This window comes from Lepisosteus platostomus, chromosome 18 (genome assembly GCF_059453375.1).
Source record: "Lepisosteus platostomus isolate fLepPlt1 chromosome 18, fLepPlt1.hap1, whole genome shotgun sequence".
NCBI lineage: Eukaryota > Metazoa > Chordata > Actinopteri > Semionotiformes > Lepisosteidae > Lepisosteus > Lepisosteus platostomus.
In genome coordinates, this window is record NC_142628.1 from 12,655,863 (window position 1) to 12,670,097 (window position 14,235).

At 37.5% G+C, this 14,235-nt stretch overlaps 1 protein-coding gene across 5 annotated transcripts in view; it reads left to right on the top strand.

Annotated features, from left to right (window-relative positions):
- The window catches only part of ambra1a (autophagy and beclin 1 regulator 1a), a 105,055-nt gene that overhangs the window by 37,316 nt on the left and 53,504 nt on the right, over positions 1–14,235 (top strand). The gene's annotated exons all lie outside the window — the stretch shown is intronic.

Sequence of the window (14,235 nt, forward strand, 5' to 3'; positions counted from 1 at the left end):
TATCCAAATGGAAATTGGAGTCATAAGGACCAAATTGTTTGTTTGCCACCCACAAGGCTGGCCTAGATTAGAGAATTAAAACAGACACAGTGTATTAAAAGCCCTGCTTTTCACAGATGAAGTCACTGAACTGAACACTACATAAAGTGAACCTTAAATTCTTTTGGCAGTGCCGAATGTGGTACTAAAAGTTTACATTATTTTTTTAATGTAATACATATTTGCATATGCATTAAGTTTTATCAGTTTGAGTAGTTTAGTAGATTTTGCTGGGTTATTATAATGTAATCTTGCATTCAATGGGCAATTTTAAACCCAAATTAAGAATATTACCCAGCTTTACAGTAAATTATTACTACAAGAGTATTTTCCTGCATTTGTGAGGTACAGTCTGTTTCAGACCTCCCAGTTTTGTGACCTTGATAACAATTCTTGATATTTTTTGCATCTTTTCTGTTCATGTGCTCTGTCTGCTCCGGGTGCCTCTTCAAAGACTTAGCGCCTGCCCTTACTTAAAACTGTGTTTTTTAAACACATTCCTTCCTGAATTGATCTGTGGTCAGAAGAAACGGATATCAGTGATGCTCAGGGGTATCAATTTGCTGCCAAAGCATGTTGATCTGCCAAATCTAAAGCCCTTTGCTGATGGATAGTGTCTGACAACACTTCGCAATGAAACCAAAGAGTAAATAAATGACAAAGCATTCTGTGAATTTTCGTGAATAATAACTCAGATCCTTAAACTGCTAGAAAGCAGCTTTTCATAAAACAGCAGTTTGTAAAAGGGAATTTAATAAAATGCTGCTGCCTTGTGTAGGTGCTGATTTATGGAGTGTTCTTTTCAGACGTACAGTACAATACAAAAAGAATGCAATGAGAGAGTTTTTGATTGTGACAAGGGCTTTGAATGTGACTCCTGTCCTTTTTTTTCCTTTTTGTTCTTTGTTGGTAGCTTAAGTTTTGAAATGCGTTCATAAAAAAATAGTTGATTCATTAATCAGTTTTTCATTATTCATTATTCAGTTTTTTATTAGCATTCAGGAAGTGCTTTACAAGCAGAAGGAGAATTTAATTCTCCTATGGTTTTTACGTGCAAAAGTATATACAAAAACTGAACAGAGAGAAGGACTGTTCTTATTATAATCTCACAAGCCATAGTGAGAAATCTGAAGGCTTCTGAGAGAAGGTGCCGTGAGATTGATTGCTGATCTGACTGCCTGAGAAAGCAATATATTGAGAAAGCTCTCAAGTGTCAAGTTAATAAGGAGACATACAGCATCATGGCTAGGGGTTTTCACAGAATCCTTTTTACAAGGGGTCATTTGCATTTTGTGTCCTTGAAATTAATGTTCCATCTCTAAGTGCCCTTGTTTTTAAGGAAAAACTTAATGTTTTACACTGCTTGGTGTAAGAGAATCATTTTAAGCTGCTGTTGTTTTAATCAATGTTATCCCCCCAACCCCCCAAAAAACAAAGAAATTTACTCGGTTAAATCTAATTTCATTACCTCGCAAAACCTCCTTTTTGATAATTGTGTCCAGCAGAGGGCAGATAGAGACTGTTTTTTATTTTTTCCATTGACGGAAAAAGACAAACAAGCTTAGCCTTAAACTCGTATTATTTCCTCTCCTCTCTGTAAATTTGTAATTATTAAGGTGTCAGAGTTAAAGAGGTGGTTATTAAATTTTATGTCCCCTTGTCTCTGAGGGTAACCTGAGAGTGCTGGGATCAGATTGTGGCAGAGAACAGGATAGTGGCAGGGCCAAGTGGGAAACAGTGTAGACTAATGTTTCCTGAAAAAACATTAAATTATGGCTAGGTATTATTGGCACAGTTCATGTAATTACTTGTCAAGGCAACACCAGTATTGGTTGCATATTAAATAAGGTCATGGCAATGTTCCATGAGTAAAATAAAAATAGGGAGTAGAAGGAAGCAAAAGAAGACTAAAGACTATAAATAATTTCAGAGATAACAAACAGAAATAAACCATGTTCAGCACCCAAGCAAGGTTTCTGGACCAAATAGGCTTATCTTAAAAATAACTGTCATTAAATTTGTAGTCATACATTATGAACCAGCTTAACAAAATGGTTCAATATCAAAACCTGTCCCCCCTAGGACCAGTTACTGTGAAAAATGGAAGTACTCGTTAAATCTTAACTGAATAATCCCGATTCAGATTGGTTTAAGCACCCACCTGAAAAGAGTGGTTCCTCTCACTTAAAAAATGATTAGCAGCTAAAGCTTTGTTACCCTTTATGACCTGTTGGAACTTGAAAGTCCGGACAGTGGAAAAGGCCTGTGAACTCTGAATCTAGGCCTTATGGCCTGGCGGGATGACAAAGTCATATAAAAAAACCTCAGACTGTGGAATCAAGGTGGATGCTGGCCAGAGTTTGTCTCCCAATGAGCCAGGTGTAAATTGTGTGCCACTAAAAACATTAAATATTGGCCGTATTCTGGGTGCGCAACTGCAAAGTTTTCGTTTGTGTGGTTAAAAAACGCTTTTTGAACTTTTACCATTTTTTTGCATTGCAATCGTGAGTCATTGTGGTTGAATCATTATTTTATGAAAGGATCTTCCTTGAAAAATGTATAAATCTGATACGTTTTGTATCTAGTCAAATGACACACTTTGTACTGTTATTTGACAACCTCATCACAAAAGATTATTCAACATGAACACGTTCTGCCTAGGTATAGAAAGTCCTCATAAATATGGTCGGACAGTTGTATAGGTGCTTGAAAATATAGTTGTGCACTTCTGAAAAATTTCTTGAGATATTTTTCTTACAAAGAAGACATTCCAACAATATATGGGCACCTACATTTTTACAGAGAAACCAAATTTCAAGTCACGGTGGGTGAGAACATCACAAGTGAAAATCTTGTTCTGTTCTTCACTTGCCCACGTCTGTGAATAGGGGCCTGGAGCTGGGTCAAATCATAATAGTCTCTCTGTCCTGGAATGTGAGTTGCTGCTATGTAACAGCTGTAACCTCTGTGATCATCCTTGCCAGTATGTTCCCCTGGTATTGTCTGGAAAGACTCAGCTGGAAGTCTTGTTTGTGTATTAATGACCTAAAATCAGTTGTTCCTTTCTTCCTGAGAATTACAGAATGGACTGGAATAGTACCCAGTGCAAAGAAGGGTCCCATTGTGATCTACCAGTAGCTGCCTGTTTTTATGGCATATTGGTAATTATTTTCAATTTTAATTTCTTTGCCTTAGCTTTCTCCACTTTTCATTGTGGCATTTGGAAAGTTGATCACTAGTTTACAGAGCCAACTCCAACACTACTAATTACACAGGAGGGGATGTATATCACGCTTGTTATTGTAAAAATTGAGGATCAAAGGAGCTGACCAGCTTGAATTATCTAATGAATTTCAATCAATCAGTGACATTTTCTTTCAACTGTGACTTCTAATCCTTTAATTAGAAATCCTTTGTTATGCAGTCGCAGAATAAGAACATTTATGGGCTGTTCTTTTCCTTTGTCATTGCTGTATTTATTTCCTGAAACCAAATGTCTTCTCTTTTCCATTTTCTTGGTGTTCACAAGTGCAGCTTAATCTTCGAGACAGCAATATACAGTATTTCTCACAGCTGATTAAACCTCATACTTGATTAAACGGGCTGTTTTACTTCTTATAACCCATGCCTTTTCTGTTTCCACATTTTATGCTGATGCATGCTCTGTTTAATCACCGATTTAGATATTCATCATAAAAAATACAGTGGAATACAGTGGGTCCATTTAAAGAGGAAATACCTCAGAAACACAGAATTACATTAGCTGTGTTCACAAAATATAAAAAAGGACTTCTTCACTGAAGGGTTTTGTAGCAAAATTTACAATCTTTTAGAGGCTTGAGTTTTAAGTGTGCTCAGCTCCCAAGGTTTTTTCATACTGCTTGCACACATCTCTTAAGAGCAAGCTTCCCGTTTTTTCTTCACACTTGACTGACTTTTACACTTTTTTTTTACTGTTACTATGAGGCAGTATTTGGGGAACATCCAAACCCAGATTTGAAAGGTAGGAGAAATGAATAGCAGACACAAGCAGCTAAGGATGTGCAGCACATAGAAAAGTAAATGTAGTTTAAGCTACAGAACTGAGCCCCAAATGTACTCTTCTGGGGGGCCTCTAAGGGAACCGAGGTTGCCTGTGTTAATTTATGGTGGACCAGTAGGTTACACTCTTCCGTTTGGACCAGAATTTCTAAACCACTGTTGTAGGATGGTGACTGGAAGCTATGATGTATGAGGTGCTGTTTTTTGAGTGAGACTTTAAACAAAGGTCCTGACTGCTTGGTCATTAAATATCCCCTTGGCTTGTTAAAGTAGAAACGGTGGTGTACTGGCTTAATTCCACTCGGCACCTGTACAGACTTGCCTCCCTAAACATCTCCCTTAATTCAAATGCTGAAGTAATTTCTCTCTTCTCTGCCTGATCTGCTGTGAGGCAGGGCTGACAGTGGTTCATGCCAAGTGGGAGCAGGAAAAAAAACACTTTCTATATGTAAAATGTTTGTTATCCTCCCAGATAAATAGCAACATATAAATGCAATGAGTCCTGATTAAAGTCTTGAGACATGATTGTTAAATAGCTTAGTCTTCCTAATAGTCTGCATATGCATGTACACCACATTTATAACGCCTTATTTTTCTACAATTAAGCACTTCGAAAGAACTCAGATTTGAGAGATTCTGGAGACAGGTGAGAGTCATATTTGAGGGATCGCAGCAATAGAAAACTCAGAACCTCTATATTTGAATATGAATGGGAAGCCTGATCCAGATATCAGATTACCTGGACTCATCAGGAAAGAGATTGGAGCTTGACTACAGTTTCCATGGTTACTTTCCCAATAACACCTGCCGCCTCACAAGTGGCATGTGGAGAGACAAAGGGTGACCTTTCAGTGGCTGAATGAGTGACAGGAAAGTGTAGATGCTCGCGTGTGGCACTGCATTTATTTTATAAGAATGGCATTTGTTTGCCAGAAATCTGCTGTAGGTACAGCATGGACAGATTTTTAAATAGATTGTACTATAAAGCGATGGATAATTGTTTTGTGTAACGAGCAGTACATGATTATTTGGTTTAAAGCGACCCCTGGTTCCATTGTGAAGTTCAGTCAATGCAGGTGTAAATAAACCGAAGTGGACTGCATGACTTCCGTCAACAGCTGATAACTATCTTGAGCAGCAAGATGATAAGAAAAGTTGATTTGACAAGACACTCTGAGCAAATATGTATTTTATATTAATATGTACAGATGACTGAGTTTTCTGAAGTTACTTCTGGATTATCACAAACATGCTGGGATCACATGTTACAGATATGCTTTTTTCCTTTTTACCACCCACCTTAAAACATTGCTTAACACCATGCACTTATTTAAATAGTAGTGACTGAACTGCTTCTAAGAAACAAAATTAAAAGAATCAATCCCAAATTACTGGAACAATTAGAAAATAAAAGAGCATACTTCCAACAGTGTCACTTCAGGCAAGCATATTGAAATCCTAATTCAAATGGCAAAGTAAGCAGGTTACAGATAAACAGTACTTACGCATTTAATAAATGTAGACTGAATTCCTTGGAGATGGCCATTTATCTTCTGGAACCGACTCTGAGAGGCTTGTTTCCAGGATTAGGAGAAGCAGCACATCTATTAATTTGATAAAGAAAGCTGTGGGGAGACTGGGGGCAATATAACCTTCTGTTGTCATACACAATTGGTTTTGTTTTAACATATCATTACTTCTAACAAATAAGCACTTGTTATTTTAATCAGACTGTACATTGTCCCAGCATTCTGAGACCCAGCAACCACAGGATAACCATAAAGCCTAAACTGGCAGAGCTGGTATTCTCTAATCTAAATACCTTGGTAAAAGGAGTAAATTATCTCTTCTAGTTTAATGTCCACTAGATGTTAGTTAGAAGTCATGGCCTTAATCAATAATGCACGTTTCTGAAATGTGTCTCTGTATCTGCCTTTTTTATTAAAAACTCAGCAATATACTGTAGGGAAGGAAAGAAATATGTTCCGTGTAAATAATATGCTTGAAATTGTATGTTTATTAGAGCACCCATGACAGCTGTTAAACTGGAACTCCGCTTTTTTTAGTTTCATAAAAACAACCAAGAGGTCAGATACCCCCCATGGAGCTGTTATTGAACAAATGAACAGAATCGCAGCCATTTAAGGCCATTGCTCCTGCTGACATCAAACTGAAACCCAGTAAAGGGGTAGGTGTTGTGGAGGAAATTGCTTGTTTTCTAAAAAAGCAAGCAAACAAACAAAAAAAGACTTTACTGCAGGGCAGACTTCAGTTCCTGTTATTTATGCTCTACACTACAGGGCATGTGGAGCTGCACTATTTTGTGGATTTTTCAATTTAGATTTAGTTGAGGTGGTTGGTTTCTTTTCTTTTTTACTTTGCTGAATGTAAGTTAATAGCTCCCAGCTCTTTATCTGGTTTGAAGCCTAAAATTCCCATTTGGGTGTTAACTGCAGACATCTCACCTTTATGTATCAGGTGGCACAGCCCGCAATGATCCTTCTCAGGTTCCTGCCCTGCCTCTAGGCTCAGCTGGGGAAGCTGAATCTCCTCTGATCTCGCTGGGTTTTCTCTCAGAAGCTCGACTGCGTAGGAACCCAAGCCAAGACAGTCGAATTTACCTGCTCATAAAATCTGTAGTGTGCAGTCTGTAGTAAAATCTGTAGCTCCGTTTTATGTGTAGGATTTTAACTAGCTGTGCAATTAGACACCCATGTTTGAGCTTATTTTTGTAATTTTTTGGGGGAATGCCATCTTCTCTGAAGCCATTGCTTTACAGGCCAGTATCAGGGCTCTCTGTCCTTGTGCTGGAGGAGCCTGGGCATCATTTCAGTGCTCATCTCTCTGCAAAATCAAGCCTGGAGTTGCTGCTTGCACTGGCACAATGGGTTCACTGCTCTGTTGTTGCCCAATGGCTGTGGATATCAGCTGTTTGGTTGGCTAAATTGATGGCATCCGCCCAGATGACAGTAACTTTCCCACTTCTCGTGATTGATTCTGTTTTATTCATGGAATTCATAACCGATAACGAATGTGAAAATGGAACTGGAGTGCAGTGACTGAGCTGGGGAACGTGGTGGTATCTATAAACAACTTATGAATTACGAAGTGATAAATGTGATCATACTGTGCTGTTTGTGAGAGCATTAAGCATGTTCAGGTGACATTTGGGGCTAATATTTGTATGTGTTGGGGGAGAGTTATTGGAGTTAATGCTTTGTCTGTGTGTATTTTAGCCATTTATGGGCCATGGGTGCATATTCACTCCATGCCAGCCCACACAGCTTTTGCAGTCACAAGTCAGCCTAGTGCAGGCTTCTTCAAAAGGAAGACCTAGCATTAGTAGTTGGTTCAGCGCATTCCAATGGGTATTTTAAAACAAAAGTTGAAAAAAAGGTCTGCTAAAGTATATGTAACAAAATACACGTTTCTCTTGGTGTTACGTATTGTACAAAAACAATCTGCTAAAAGTTCAAAAGAATGGTAATGCAAGATGAAAGTATTTTGTGGTTATTTTTGAAAGCCTTAGTTTATTGTTCAAGACAAACATTGATCAATTTATATTTACTTTCTAACTTTTCAGAGAAATTATAAATCTTTAAAGAATTCAAGCTTTGTTGATCTGTTAACTGCCTTGAAATTGATCATTTGTTTATGATTTACTTTCCAGAACTCTAGAAATCATTAAGGTCTTTGTTCTGATTCCTCCTCAAAGAACTCCATTTTAAAAAGAGAAAGATGTGTGGTCCAAAAAAAACAACTTTAAACTTTCTTTAAAGTTACCGTGGTCTTATGGCCCTCAATCACTATTATGTTGTTATGAAAAACATTGATTAATATGCAAAATAGCGCCTACAGCTCTAACAGGTTTGGAATGTGCTTCACATAATTGTGGCCAAATAAAGACGAAACTTAAAGACTGGCAGAGGAAGCAGACACAGCATATTTCATAGGCATTCATGGGTCATAAGAGGTCTTTGATGGAATTTGTTCAACATGACGCTTCTAGCATCATTCTAAAAGAGCAGGCATTCTGCAGCAGATGAGTTAGTTTTTCGTGAGATAAATGCCATTGTTTACTGCTATCTGGAATTGGGAGCTTCTGCAGGAATGCAGATTTATTACTGTTCTTTTGACTTGCAGGTGAAACTCAAAATGGCTTAGCTAATTCAGTTCCGCCTCAGTCGGATTGATGTTTAAAAAACACGGAATCACATCTTTTGTTGCCAAGTGTTTCTTTTTTTTGCATCTTTTCTCTTTCTGTTTAGCAACTGGTCCAAAGTTTAAAGGAGATTACAAAAACATTGTGATTACTGTGTAATAAAAGAGGATGAGAAAGCTCCATATGTAGGCATGCATATAATTGAGGTTGACTGCTAGAGAAAGAATAGTTGCATCTTTTTGTCTCCTATCAAACCAAAATCCTTTGTCAGTTATTTGTGTTGTGTTCATCTTGTTGCAATATTCACACTTCAGCGACTTTTAATCAGCGTTGGCTTTTTAAACTGTTCATACGGAATTGTTATATTTTGTCAACTTTAGATATCCCTCAACTCCTAGCCTTTAAACACCCCTGAGAAGCATATGGAATTTTCTTACCTCTTAAGCTGTTTGTAGTACAAAATAAATATTTTTGTATTTTAATACTGAATATTGCCACTTGAGGTAAAGATACAAGAAAAAAACTACATCATAGGAAGCACTGTTAAACACGTCCACCTGGAGCTGTCTGTGGTTGAAAGTGGATATGAAAGTGTCGTTATCATACCAGAAAGAAAGAGGGTTATGCCATTGTCTACCAGTCCATCACCACTACCAGAGCTCACCACACAGATTTGCAGTGTTTCTCAGTACCTGTTAACTTCCTTAGATGCACCCAAATTCTAGTATTTCTTAAAAGCATTGCTTTCAGATTTTCTGCCTCAACCAAAAGGGCAAAACAAAATAAATTTCCTAATGTTTCTGAGAGTTGACTCTAGATTGCATCTAACAAACATGGATTGGTGGGCATGTGCCTCAGTGGGAAATCATAAGGCATGATTCATTTGGAATTCAATACTTCCAGGGGCCAATGATTTCTAAAAATTGCTTTTGACATTTTCCAGTTATGAGTCTTTCCATAATGTAGGAGCCTACATTTTGTCCTGTTTTAAGTTTCAACTTAATTAGTTTCACTCTTTCACATCACGAGAAGAAAAGGCCTTGGTTTTCTGAAATCCAGATCCTGGAGCTGAACCGAATGAAGAGTGACAGCAGAATAATGGACAGCACTCATCTCATTGGTGTTGCATTAAGCCTGTTGGTAGAGCTGTGTGGCAACAGATCAGAGGTTGTCTGACCTTCTGGTAAGTGATTCCTAGCTGTCCTCCAGGGTTTTTGATGAATGACTGAAACCATTTTATTAAAAGCAACATTAATAGCCTTACAGCCAGGAGAATCTCAGAGTAATGGGCCAGCTACCTAAAACACATCGCAAGCAGGTTTGGGGAAAAACTGAAAATGAAAATTCAAGTTTACTCTGATCTGTGGACCCATGCAGTGGTTATACTCCTGTAACTCTGTTTCATTCTGTCATATTCTTTGGACAGTGGAGAGCGCTGTTGTAGGAAAGCTTAGCTTGACAAGAAAAAGTCAAGAGTACTTTAGCTGCATGCCTCCCATTTGACATCCCAGTTTTGAAAGCGCAATATCCTTGATTTTTTTTGGTCATGATTGCTTTGACATATTCAATTTTAAATACATGAGTAGGAAAAGAGTTGACTACTAATATCCTAATGCTTCATGCAGCTATGAAAATGGATTCAGATTGATAATAACAGAGAGGCATGTTTAAATATAGACCTTTTTTGTGACTTAAGTTCTTAAGTTGCCATGGGGGCTTCCCAGACTTTGAGAAGCGTTCTTGTGAATGAGGTAGGCTCTTGGACAGGGGCAGGGCGGGAGATCTGTCAGATGAGCTCTTGTCTAATGAACCAAATCTAATGGAAAAGCCATTAGTGTGCTTATTCTCTGTCACTCTTCCAGTGTCGCTTCTGGTTTTATTTCTTCCCTCAGCCTATGGTTTTACTTCTTAACTTAAAGACCTTGTGCCTGGCGTGTATCTGTCTTCACTTGGCTAGGATGAAAGCAAGCCCTCGTCGTGTATTCTCCTGTGTTCACAAAAGCCTCGTAGCTATTGTTTCTGGCTTTTCAGAGCATGAAGTCTGACATATAAACCTAATTTCTTTTAATGGAGTGACCCTTTTTACACAGAGCTCTTCTGCATGGTTTTTATGACTAAACAGTGTCCAAAAGCTTATTCGTGAGAGACACTATGCAGTACCATTTTTTGTCATCCATACTCTGAATGAAAAGTTCAGATTTGCCTGCAATTAAACTAGCTTGGTTGAAACATTTGCATATGAAAATACATAGTGGCATTGAATTAAAAATAATTTCTCAGTTAATCCTTGTGCCAGAGAACACTAACTCCAGAGAAGCACCTCAGCTTGCGCCGTGATAAAATGGTGATTTCTTTATGGATCCATAGAATTAATTAAAATATCCCTGCAGTTATACTAGCTGATTTATTGTAAGGAACACATTTCGCATAGGGAGAATAATTAACTTTTTGGTTCAAAGTAAGAGGTGTGTTAAAATTAGTTTTCACAAGGGTTATTGTTCCCCGTTTATTTGATTGGTCTGGGAAAGTTTTACTTTGACAGTTTATACTGCAAAAATGAATTAGGCAGTCTTTTTTCTCTATAAAGTGAAGACCTCTCTTCCCCCAGACTGCTTTGCTAGTGCGTGGTTTTTGTTCTTGCCTCGCCTCCAGAATGCTGTGATGAGGCCCTTGTTTGCGCTTTTACATTGAACACCAGTGTCTGGAGATAATTCACACCGGCAAAACAGCCGCAGAAAAAGACAGTAATTGGTCTCAATATAATTAACATGCAGCAGCAAATACATTTTTCCTGCATATTTACATTAATGTGGAGAGTGTTTTGACTTTCTGAAATGTTTTTGCAGGGTTTTGATGCATTAAAGGCAGTGTTGAAGGTGAAAGAAAATCAGTGTTAATGAATTATTAAGTTTTTGCAAAGATGGGGTTGAAAGTGAACTTGTATAATAAATTTAATTGAAGTCCAGAAAATTAACAAGTAAAATGTTATCATTCTGATTCATTTGTTAAACATTGTGTGTCACAATACCTGTTGATCTTATTCACAGTGTAACACTATACAGTGTAATTGCATCACAGTTGTGCTAAAATGCCTCTGATCCTCACAAATATTGCACCATACTAACCTAGGATATTTTTTTCACTAGTGGGTTGTTTTTTGTGCATTTTCTTTCAATCCTGTATAAATGAAGATCTAATTAAAAAAGAACTGCAGTATTAAAAAATTGAATATCTTGTAGTAGTTTCGATAAATGTACAACTGTAGTCTTTAGCCGAGGTCGATCATTTTCATTCACTCAGACATTTTAGGTTTTAATATTTCCCCAATTAATTAATGGCAAATTTGTTATGAAGACAAATATGTATCAAAGGAACAGATGGCAAAAAGATGGTTACTCGATAAAGTAAATAAACAGGGAAACAGAAATGAATCCAGGTGACTCTTCATAGCTGCCTATCAAGAACTGGGCAGTTTTTGTCAATATAAATAGTTTGTTTTATATAGAAGTACAAGTATAGTATAGGAAGAAAACGCAAGAAGAAAGATTCTGCTATTTTCACGAATGCGTTATAAGTTCTTTTTTCAGTACTTGTTTTACCAGAGCCTTTTGGGCATGATTCAGGTACTTTTTATTATTGTAAAGGACAGATTTCTGAGGGAAATTAATGTTATTTTTAATGCATGATATGGCGTTTTTGAAATATATGTATATAAACAGAGCTTACAATAAAATCTGTCACAACGTTTGGACAGACTGCTATGTGCAACAGCCAAAGTCTTTTGTTGAGGATTGTTTGGATTGCTGCCCACATTATAATGCCGGGTGTTAGGATGGTGAACTACAAACTGAACCTGTTTTAACTAGTGTTCTGCATTAGAATTGTATTACATAACTTTTTATGTATGTGGAGACTGTCGTTGCAGAAAATTTAATGGACCTTGCAGTGTCAGTCACCGTGTAATTGAAATCCTTCCTCATGCTATAAATAATACTTCTTGAAATTGCAGAAGGCTACCATGCATATATTTGCATTATTATAATTAGTTTTGGCCTTACAGATAAACGGCACTCTTCTGATTTGGTATCAGGGACTGAATCTTCAAGGAGACCTACTATTACTGAACATGTGACTCTTTTTCCAGTCAGGCGATGTGATTTGTAAATGCACTGCCAAGCATGTGCTCTCTACAGTGTTTGGTGTCTGTCCTTATCTCTGCAGCTGAAGTATTTATTTATTTTATTGCAGAGTATTAATAGCCTGCTGCTTTTCTTTTCTGGGGGATTATACTGATGAGTGTGGTGATAGTTGTTAAATCAGTTGTAGCAAAGATCATTTTTTGTTATCAATTCTTTATCTGACAGTCTACTTATCCCCAATACTTATAATCTACACAATCTACACGTCCACATTTTACTTAAACATTCATGCATGTCGGAAACAAATTACCATATTTATACTGTGTGGTATGATATCAAAACCTTGCGCTGCTTTGTTGTAAGTTGCTGAACACGTTACGTTAAAAGCAGGGCAAAGCTGATCTGAGTAAGAAGTGGCTTATTTTGGATTCTGCAGGTTCGAAGAAAGCTTTTGCTGCTGGACTGTTATACAGTTTGGGATTGGTTCCTCTGCATCTGTAAATCTGTTGTACTCTTGCCTCTGGTGTGAAACCCTCAGCCTTAATTCTGTTTAAAGATCAGACAGTCAGCTTTAGTTTTTTCAGGGCAAGTTGAAGGGTAACATTGCTACAGAAAAACTGCAATTAAATTGTCCTTCAAGTACTTGGTGTATTATTTTGAATTGGGTCACGCAGTTTCGAACAAAAGCAAAACAAAAGCATGTCTCCCCCAGAGGTCAGCATCATTTGTAAACTCTTTTATCAATGCATAGATTAGTGTTTATGAATGTGCTGCTGAGAATGGTAGAATCCTCATAGCATGAGCTTATTATTACTTTTTTATTATTAGAGTTTTTCAGCTGCTGTTTCATTGTGTTCCTGTTAAAGCCAAGTGCAGTTGTGGGGTATAGTAAGTGGTAAATTACGGTGCTCCTGTAGGCCTCTTTCTGCTGTATAATTTGTATGCAGTGTACAGATTCAGTCAGTAAAGATGGGAATTTGTAACATCTTCAGGCACAAACTAAAGTACTTTCTTGCTCAAGGTTGCCTGCATTTTCCTCTTGTAACCTTGAAAAGACTATTGGCTTTAGAAAATCAGTGCCAAAGAGGCCTGCTTTAGGCGATTTTTATTACAAATCCCTCAGTCTTATTTTTATCTGTGTAACATAAGGTCTGCCCTTGTTTGCATTCCAGTGGATTGCAACCAGAATATCTGTGCAGTATAAAAACTGAAGTGGCTTGTGGAGGTAATTATTCAGACAGTGGAAGAAATTGCACTGCCCACTCCAGAGAAGAAGATGTATGTGTTCACTTTAATTATATTAATGTTTTTCACTGTTAGGAACATAGAGCCACAGACCTCTATTTATTAAGTCAGTTGTTTTTCCCCCCCAAGCATTATTTTACCCCTGCTGTGGTGGATGAAGCCAGAAGGTACTTCTGCCCCTTTTCGGGATTGATGACTTAAGGTAGAAGATCATTAAAATAATTAGGGTTTTCTAAGTAAAATTTAAAAGCACTCATAGCAAAGTTTTTGCTTTAATTTGAACACAGTCACTTGCATTGCATCTTTTTTATAGAGTCATCACTCAATAGCACATCCTCCTCAACAAAAAGGATTCTTGTAGCTGCACAAGTTATATACAGTGGAAGATCTGGTCAGCACATCCAGGATCAGGCTTCTTAACTGACGTCACAGGTTAAATTGTCGATATTTTTCTTGCTGATGTTCATTTCAAGTGTGTGCTTTTCTTTGCACAGCTGCAGTTGGCCTGTTTTTCATGGTGTTTGTCAAAGCACTCAAGCAGAGAGTGTTAATCCAGTCGGAATGACAGTGCTGATACCGACTAGTTTAAATTAACAAATGGAATAATCT